The sequence below is a fragment of the Notolepis coatsorum genome, assembly GCF_963971535.1.
Source record: "Notolepis coatsorum genome assembly, contig: SCAFFOLD_291, whole genome shotgun sequence".
Lineage (NCBI taxonomy): Eukaryota > Metazoa > Chordata > Actinopteri > Aulopiformes > Paralepididae > Notolepis > Notolepis coatsorum.
In genome coordinates, this window is record NW_028172476.1 from 62011 (window position 1) to 72521 (window position 10511).

Consider the following 10511-nt stretch of genomic DNA (forward strand, 5'->3'; position numbering starts at 1 on the left):
TTCCTGTAATCTGAGAGTAAAAGTAAGTCTTTCCATTGTGTATATTTCGCCTATAATGGCCAACCATTTTTCTTTTGTTGGAGGTTCTTGTTGATACCAGAGACGCGTGATCGCTTTCTTACTTGCTGCTAAAAATATTTTCATCAAATATCTGTCTCCTCCTACCAATTCCTCAGGTAAGTTACCCAGGTATAAATAGGAGAAGGTCTCCGGTATCTTAAAATTCAATATAACCTGCATGGTGGAGTGAACATCTTGCCAATAACGTTGAATTCCTGGACAATTCCAAAAGATATGAGAGTGGTTTGCCTCCCTCTGGCCGCACTGTCTCCAACATGGTTGCTCTATGCCTACTTGTCGGGATTTGATTTTGGGAGTTATGAAGAATCTAGTCAAGTTTTTCCAGCAGAATTCTCTCCATGTTTTTGAATTAGTCGAGCTACATTGAGTTCTGCACATGTTCTCCCATTCGTCTTCGGTTATTTCAATGTTTGATTCCTTTTCCCAATTTGTCTTAATGTAACTTGTGGAGTCAGTTCTGGCCTGAACAAAGCTATTATACAATTTTGACACAGTTTTACTCATCTTGTCCCTGTATGCCTGAATGAATATCTGAATAACACTGTCTATTGGGGTATTGGGCTCAGACCCCTTTACCTCTTTTAGAAAGTACTGGCGTAGTTGTAGGTATCTGAAGAAGTCGTGTTTATCCAAACCGTATGTATCTTTCAAGGTTTGAAAGCTCACAAGTTCTCCATTCTCTACCATTGTGCTGAATGAGGTAATACCTCGGAGAGCCCATTCCTTAAATGTTTGATCATACATTCTTGGTTTAAATCCTAAATCGAAGGCAAACCACCTCAAGATCTTAATCCTTTTTTCTAACTTGAATTGTTTCACAATTTTGAACCATGTCTGTAGGGTGTGTACAATAAATGGGTTTAAGTTTCTATATAGGGTCTTGGCCTGCTGTCTATCACCAATTACTGTCTGGAGTGGTATATCAAGTGATTTCACTTCAATGTCCTTCCACTTCGCTTCGTAGTCCCTTTCACACCAACAGACCAAAGGTCTTATTTGCGCTGCATAGTAATACTCCTTCAGATTTGGGAGGGACATGCCTCCCTTCTCTTTAGGGAGTTGGAGTGTCCGGAACCTAATTCTCGGTTTTTTCCCGCTCCATATGAATCTAGAAATCATCCTGTCCCACTCGTTAAACTGTTTAGCAGGGATTTCCACCGGCAAGGACTGGAAAAGATATAGTAGTCTAGGGACTACGTTCATTTTTACTGAGTCTATTCTGGAGGTGAAATCCAGGGGGGCTAATGACCATCTTTCTATATCTTTTTTAATTTGTGTGTTTAGGGGCTGGTAATTTGCTTCATACAATTTTGTTAAGTCCTTAGTCAGCCTTACTCCCAGATATTTTATGGACTTCATGTTCCAATTTAAATTGTAGTTTTCTTTTATTTCTCTTGGGGGGGTATAGTTATATGTAAGTATCTGTGTTTTTCCTATATTTAGTTTGTATCCCGAATGTTGACCATAGGTTTCAATAAGGTCCATTAGTCTAGGGAGGCTCAGACTGGGTTTTTTTAAGTAAATTAAGACATCATCCGCGTATAATGCTATCTTATGCTCCGTTTCTTTTATATTAATACCTGTTATATTGGGGTCTTCCCTAATTGCTTGGGCTAGCGGTTCAATGAAAATCGCGAACAGGGCGGGGCTACATGGACAACCTTGGCGTGTACCGCGTTCTAGGGCGATCGGATTTGTTAACCGACCGTTTAATTTTATTCTCGCTGTGGGTCTTGTATATAGTGTTTTAAAACACCTAATTGCATCTTCCTTGAATCCTAACCTTTCTAGTACCAAGAATAAATAGTCCCAGCTCACACAATCAAACGCTTTTTCCGCGTCCAGACTTAATAAGGCCGAATAAACGTTGGTTTGTTTAATCTGATTCATAATATGTAGTGTTCGTCTTAAGTTATCCTGGGTTTGGCGACCAGATATAAATCCAGTTTGGTCCGTGCTTATTAGGTCTGGCAAAAACTGTTCTAATCTTTTTGTGATAATGGAGGCGTACAGCTTATAATCCAAATTAAGGATCGATATTGGTCTAAACGAACTACATAATTCCTTATCTTTACCCTCCTTGGGAAGTACTGTTATAGTCGCCTCCCTCCAGGAGGGAGGGGGGATGCCCTCTCTAAGAGTGTAGTTAAATGAGGCCACCAGCAATGGCATGATCTCCTGGCGAAAAGCTTTGTACCATTCTGCTGGAAGGCCGTCACTACCTGGCGATTTGTTAGTTTTAAGATTAGATATTGTCCTGTCTAACTCCTCTATAGTGATTTCTGCAGTCATAATTTTGTTCTGCATTTTGCCAATTGAGGGCAGGTCAAGAGATCTCAGGAATGCAATAGTGGCTTCACTATCTATTTGTGCTGGTTGTGTATATAGGTTTTTGTAGTATGATTCAAAGGCCTTCTCTATATCTCCCAAATTACTGGACACTACTCCAGTTAAGGGATCTTTAATCTTATTAATTGTATTTTGTGTCTGTTGCTTTCGCAACCTTCTGGCCAATAATCTAGTAGCCTTTGGGCCTGATTCATAATATGTTTGACGTAAAAATCTAGATTTTTTCTCAATGTCATCTTTATAGACTTCGTCAATCAATTTTCTTGTTTCCCTAATTTGCTGTAGCAGCTGACTAGTTGGAGTATTTTTATGCTGTTGCTCTATAGATGTCAATTTTTGGGTTAGATCCTGATATTTGCGTTCTTTCGTCTTCTTCAGTGTTGCTGTGATGGCAATCATTTTCCCCCTTAGCACAGCTTTTGCGGCATCCCAAACAATCACTGGATTAACCTCACCATTGTCATTAATCTCTATATATGTTTTTAATTCGGTCCTAATACTTTCAACAATTGTTTTGTTGTTCAATATTCCTGTGTTAAGCCTCCATAGTGTGTTCCTTGGCCTACTATCCAAGTGTAAAGTCATATAGACTGCAGAGTGGTCTGATATGTCAGTAGTTCCCAAAGTACAATCCATTATCCTATGTCTATCACCTCTAAACATAAAAAGATAGTCAATTCTTGAATAAACAGAGTGAGGAACAGAATAGTGGGTGTAGTCTCTCTCAGATGGGTGGAGATCTCGCCATACATCAAACATTCCTAAATCTGTGAGTGAAGCATTCATTATTTTTGTCTGTGGAGTCCTGTTCACCCTATGGCTTGTAGTGTCCAGGTCACGACTAAGAATAGTATTAAAATCTCCCCCACAGATTAGTATCCCCTCAGACTCCGCTGCTATCAGACCAAATATGAATTTATAGAAACCTTTGTTGCTCCCCGGTGGGGCATATACATTCAGCAGCGTAACCAAGTTGCCCTCTAATTTGCATTTTATCATGACATAGCGTCCTTCCTTATCATTAGTTTCTGTCATAAGTTCAAAATTTAATGAGTTAGGAATTAGTATAGAAACACCTCGTTTATGACCCGATCTAAACGAGCTATAGAACGTATTCCTATATCCATATTTCTTGAGTTTCTCGTGCTCCATCTGAGAGAGATGAGTTTCTTGCAAAAAGATAATTTGAGCTTTTTCACGTTTCAATTTGGTTATGACTTTGCTCCGTTTAACTGGGTTAACCAGACCATTTACATTTATAGATACCACCTTAAAGTTTCTACTCATCTGTGCTTTAACAACTTAAACCTGACACTGTCAACCCGGAATTCACACATTACTAAACATGAACAGTTAGACATATACACATAGAGAACAGGTGTAACATTAACAAAAACAATACTTGGCTTCCAAAAACAGACGTTCGCTGGCCATCCCATGGCTTAGGTCCCGTTGGGGTGGGGGGATAGACTCCACTCAAGTGCAGGCCCCCGCGGAAAAAAAAGGAGCTATATAAAAAAAAAAAAAAGTGTCTAGTCTACCTACAGCGTGCCTGAGTGACTCTCGTCGGTCTTTCAATAATCAAGTGGAGTCTGTTAAACTATAAAAAAGGGAGACTAATAGTCATCCAGTCATTTGGGTCAAGGGGCTATTCAGCGTTCACGTAAATAGCTTAGAGCTAGTCCACATTAGATCCAACAAAAACTCGGAACGTCTAGCGTTAAGCGAGTCAAAACAACACAATACAGCCCATAGTCCGCGACATATTCGGGCAGATCACTCACGTCACGTTGACTTAACTCACCAGTCTTATTATGCTATGTATTTCTCACCCTGAGATTCATTTGCTGGTGGTACATTGAAAGTCCTGCAGTCTGTTCTTTGCTCGTTGGGCTATTCCTCTCCCCCTCTCGCTCGCGTCTCCCGGGTGTCTCTCCTTCCTACCAGCGCGCTGCCACGGTTGTCCTCGCTGTAGTCGCTCGTCCTGGTCTGTTCTAGCAGCGCGGGGGGCTGGCTCCTCCACAGCGACTCCTCTCTTCTTCAGATCCTGTGCGGCTTCCTCGGCGCTGTCATATGTACGTGTGCCGGAGTCCCAGTGGATTCGGATCTTAGCGAGGGGTGTCTGGAACCGAATCCCGTTTATTTTCAGTGCCCTTTTGATGCCACCATATTCTCTTCTCCTCTGCATCACCGCCGTCGCGTAGTCATGGTCAAACGACAAGCGTTTGCCCTCGATCTCGATCTTCTTCTGCCAGGCTTTACTGATGACCATCTCTTTGGTAGTGAATTGGAGGAAGTTTATTATAATCGACCTAGGTGGTGCATCGGGTCCTGGCTTTTGAGCCAATGCTCTGTGGGCCCGCTGGATCTGCAGGTCGGTATCTGTCGGTAGTGAGAGCTCAGCTCTTAGCAGCTTATCAATAAACTCCGGGAGAGGGCAGTCTTTCTCCGTTCCCTCCGGTATGTTATAGATGCGCATATTTGTTCTTCTGGACCTCCCTTCCATGTCCGTTAGCGCTTCTTGCATGGCTCTCTGCTGTTCCAAAGACATGAGGAGTGTTTCCTTGACTGTCATATTCCATGTTTCTGTTTCTCCGATGCGCGCCTCTGCCTCGTGTATTCTGGTGCATTGTGCTTTGGCTTGTAGTGCGTTAGCTCTCAGTTCTTGATTAATTTCCTTTTTAAAATCTTTGAGTTCTGTCATCAGTTCTGTCTTTAATTCTTCTTGTGTCGTTTTCAAGTCGTTCTTCAGTTCTGTCTTAAGGTCGCGTATCTCTCTGCTAATGTTGGCAAGTCCCTCTTGAATTGTTTCAGTCGTGTTTTCACCGCCGCCATCTTCACCCATGTTAGTTGATCTTACTTTGTCCATCTCGCCGTTTCCGTCGTCTTTCTCCCGTTTCTTACAATTCCTTCGACTCCTTCGACTCATAGTTTATGTCCTCTCACTTATTTCCGAGTATTTCATTATTGTTTGAGCTTTTCTTTTGAATTTGGTGAGGTTATCTCAATCGACCGTCGGGAGCTACAACTTCAAGCAGCCATCTCGTGTGCCTCTCCCTACGGAACATCGAGTGCTACAGTCTTGAGTGCTTAGGCCATGTCCAGACTAAAACGATTTCGGTCGTATCAGGCAAAGTATTTGATCGTATGTACCTTTCATCCACACGGAACTGCAGACGCTACTTTCTGAGACTAGCTTTCAGAGTGCGCAATTCTGAAGACGCCTGAAGACGCCCCCCATTGTGTCATAATTTTTACAAGCGAAACGCGTCTTCTCCTGAACCGATGACGCGATAGCCCACCTCTCCCTTACCCCGCGTGTGAAAACATCACAACAACAATGGCATGTACAGAGTAGTTGCGTTCGTGTTACAGAAGCTATTGAGCTTGATCGGGCTTTTACAGCTAAATGTACTGCGCCTGTACCACCGTCGACAACAGATTGACATCTCCCTTAATCCGCATGCAAAACCCAGCCAACAAAAAAAGAAACATGATACATATGTCTTATATGTGCAGATATGTCCTGGCTAGAAGTGTTTGTTAAACACCGGGAGTTATTATTAAACAACAATGGCATCAGAGTGGTTGCGTTCGTGTTACAGAAGCTATTGAGCTTGATCGGGATGATGCAACTGTGTGTGATGCAATACACGATACTAGCTAGAGATTAGCGTCACATAGCTGGCCTTTTTCTGAAAACCCAAGCACATATTGTTCCATAGCATACGCCTTCAGTTGATCATGACAAATCCTCTCTTACCTTGACGATTAAAAACCTCCATAATTTAGTAAATAAAGCTGTAGCCAGCCAGCTAGCATTGAAGCTATTCAAAATGCTATCCACATTAGCTAAATAGCTAACCAACTAAATACAATAGACAGTGGTATCCTGAGGTAACGCTAAATACAACGTTTGCTAGTCGAAATGACTGGACACACACAGGGAAAAGTTAAACATCAATCAATTAATTTATTCCAACAGGTAGTTTGAGCTGCATGTGAGCCGCGGTCTTTCTCTCCTCTCCTTTGGAGACTAATGTTACGTTAGCTCGAAAAGCACAGAACCGGCCGACACAAGTTAAGCTGCTAGCAACAGACACTATAACACTTCCAGTCGGGGGTTTTCAAAATAAAAGAGCAATGTCTAAAACAGGAAAGACATTTATTTTATAAAATCGTGGCACGCACTTATTATCTTGAGACATTTTCGTTATTACGGAAACCTTTTTTTAAATGAAAACGAAACGAAAGCGAAAAAGATCAAAATCGTTTTAGTCTGGACAAGGCCTTAGTAAAGACATATTAGCATAGTAGGTTGTAATATAGGCAAAGTAGATTATTTAGTTAGCAAAGGTTAGTATTTTATTTAAATTTCTTTCTCTTTTTTTTTCATTTCAGATATTGATTGAAGAGGTGTGTTTTTAGTGGACGGCGGAAAATTGTGATGGTTTCAGCTGTTCTGACTGTGATGGTTTCAGCTGTCTGTCCTGACTGTGATGGTTTCAGCTGTCTGTCCTGACTGTGGTGGTTTCAGCTGTCCTGACTGTGGTGGTTTCAGCTGTCTGTCCTGACTGTGGTGGTTTCAACTGTCCTGGCTGTGATGGTTTCAGCTGTCTGTCCTGACTGTGGTGGTTTCAGCTGTCTGTCCTGACTGATGGTTTCAGCTGTCTGTCCTGACTGTGATGGTTTCATCTGTCTGTCCTGACCATGATGGTTTCAGCTGTCCTGACTGTGATGATTTCAGCTGTCCTGACTGTGATGGTTTCAGCTGTCCTGACTGTGATGGTTTCAGCTGTCTGTCCTGACTGTGATGGTTTCAGTTGTCCTGACTGTGATGGTTTCAGCTGTCCTGACTGTGGTGGTTTCAGCTGTCTGTCCTGACTGTGATGGTTTCAGCTGTCTGTCCTGACTGTGATGGTTTCAGCTGTCTGTCCTGACTGTGATGGTTTCAGCTGTCTGTCCTGACTGTGGTGATTTCAGCTGTCTGTCCTGACTGTGATGGTTTCAGCTGTCCTGACTGGTGGGAAGTTCATTCCACCATCGTGGAGCGAGGATCTGGTCTGAATTGGCAAAAATATGCAAGAGCTTGTAATCTTTCTTCTGGTCATATCCATTATTTCAATATTCCCTAATACAGTTGTTCACATTTTCATATTGACACAGGTCTTACGGAGTTAAAACATCATAAAGAAACGAATAATCTAAGCGCCCTTATTTCCTGCCGCATTACGCTGGCCTGTTTGTTTTAAGATGACAGAAACCCTGCGAAAATACCAGCCATCGTTGTTTTAGGTAGCAATGCAAATTGGAAGCTAAACATCTCTCTTGTGTTCACAAAGTGACCCTTAACCAAAAATAAACAGCGGAGGGGCTGAGTTTTCCCTCTGCCTTCTGACTCTGTTTTCTCTCTCTCTCTCTCTGACCGTGTTCTCTCTCTCTCTCTCTGCCCGTGTTCTCTCTCTCTCTCTGACTGTGTTCTCTCTCTCTCTGACTGTGTTCTCTCTCTCTCTCTGACTGTGTTCTCTCTCTCTCTCTGACTGTGTTATCTCTCTCTCTCTGACTGTGTTCTCTCTCTCTCTGACTGTGTTCTCTCTCTCTCTCTGACTGTGTTCTCTCTCTCTCTCTCTGACTGTGTTCTCTCTCTCTCTCTGACTGTGTTCTCTCTCTCTCTCTGACTGTGTTCTCTCTCTCTCTCTCTGACTGTGTTCTCTCTCTCTCTCTCTGACTGTGTTCTCTCTCTCTCTCTCTGACTGTGTTCTCTCTCTCTCTCTGACTGTGTTCTCTCTCTCTCTCTGACTGTGTTCTCTCTCTCTCTCTGACTGTGTTCTCTCTCTCTCTGACTGTGTTCTCTCTCTCTCTCTCTGCCCGTGTTCTCTCTCTCTCTCTGACTGTGTTCTCTCTCTCTCTCTGCCCGTGTTCTCTCTCTCTCTCTGACCGTGTTCTCTCTCTCTCTCTGCCCGTGTTCTCTCTCTCTCTCTGACTGTGTTCTCTCTCTCTCTCTGCCCGTGTTCTCTCTCTCTCTCTGACTGTGTTCTCTCTCTCTCTCTCTGACTGTGTTCTCTCTCTTTCTCTGACTGTGTTCTCTCTCTCTCTCTGACTGTGTTCTCTCTCTCTCTCTGACTGTGTTCTCTCTCTCTCTGACTGTGTTCTCTCTCTCTCTCTGACCGTGTTCTCTCTCTCTCTCTGCCCGTGTTCTCTCTCTCTCTCTGACCGTGTTCTCTCTCTCTCTCTGCCCGGCATTGAGTCGGAAACCGGCGCATATTGACAGGAGGAAGTGGCACAGCCAAAAGTGAGTGTAGTGTTTTGAAGGAAGAGACTCAGGGCTTTCGAATTTCAAAAAACTACCCTACCCAGCTCACACCAGCCCCTGTCAATCATCTGACTTCTGGATAAACTTTTTTATTTCTCTTATTTTTTGAGATTATCTCCCACAAACCTGAACGTTATTGCCATAAAACAGAACGCAGTTAGTTTCTCTACCTTTCTGTGAACGTCTTGCAAAAAACGGTGTTGCAATACGATGAAAAATGGTGGAGAAATTTACATTATAAAAAAGATGGCAGAATAAGATAAGATAAGATAAGATATTCCTTTATTGATCCTCTTGGGGAAATTCAGGCATCATAGCAGCATGGGGGGAGGGGGGTGGGTACAGGTAGTAAAACAACACAGTATACAGGTAGTAAAAAACAACACAGGCAGTGTAAACAATTTGATCAAAATGGTCAATATAATTTACTATCTGACTAGCTGAGGAATATTCACATTATTCACAGTGTCACATAAGGTGCAGTATGCATGAGGTAGTGTTATAATTTACTATCCACTGAAATATACATTATTCACAGTATCCCAGTATCCACATATGGTGCAGTAAGCCTAAGGTAGTGTAGGTTGTCCTCCTTGGGTTCCTATAAGTCCCAGGTCAATGTCTGGTAGCAGTCGCTGTCGCTGTTCCTTCCCTGTTGTGGAGCCTGGAGGCTGCTAGTCGCTGCCCACTGTTGTGGAGCCTGATGGCCGCTGGTATGAAGGACTGTCCGAGGCGGTTAGTTGAGTGTCGGGGGGGAATGAGTCTGTGGCTGAACGAGCTTCTCATCTTGGCTAGCTCGTTGTAGAGGGGGTGGTAGGGGTTCTCCATGATGGCAGCCAGCTTCCTTATCATCCCCCTCTCTGCCATCACCTCAAGTCTAGGTAGCTCGACTCCCACCACGGAATTCAGTACTGTATCTACAAAACCTTCTGTTTAATCATCTTCCCTTTATTCATTTGCTTAGATTTTTCAGGTCTGGTCAATTTTAGCATGGTGTTATTCACAATCAAAGATAATTTTTTTTTAAATAGAATTGATATTCTCCTTTGGTTCATTACAATTCACTCAAGCCTAGTAACAGACATACTATTTCTGACACTGATCCATATATGTCCCTAGATTCAGATCCCAAGAACATGCAAATGGACCATTTAAAAAAAAAGGAGGCAGCTTACCAATAATGATGTAGTATAAGGAGGTAGCTTACCAATAATGAGATTGTATAAGGAGGTAGCTTACCAATAATGATGTAGTATAAGGAGGTAGCTTACCAATAATGATGTAGTATAAGGAGGTAGCGTACCAATAATGATGTAGTATAAGGAGGTAGCTTACCAATAATGATGTAGTATAAGGAGGTAGCTTACCAATAATGATGTAATATAAGGAGGTAGTTTACCGATAAGGGTGTAGTATAAGGAGGTAGCTTACCAATAATGATGTAGTATAAGGAGGTAGCTTACCAATAATGATGTAGTATAAGGAGGTAGCTTACCAATAATGATGTAGTATAAGGAGGTGGCTTACCAATAATGATGTAGTATAAGGAGGTAGCTTACCAATAATGGTGTAGTATAAGGAGGCAACTTACCAATAATGATGTAGTATAAGGAGGTAGCTTACCAATAATGATGTAGTATAAGGAGGCACCTTACCAATAATGATGTAGTATAAGGAGGTAGCTTACCAATAATGATGTAGTATAAGGAGGTAGCTTACCAATAATGGTGTAGTATAAGGAGGCAACTTACCAATAATGATGTAGTAT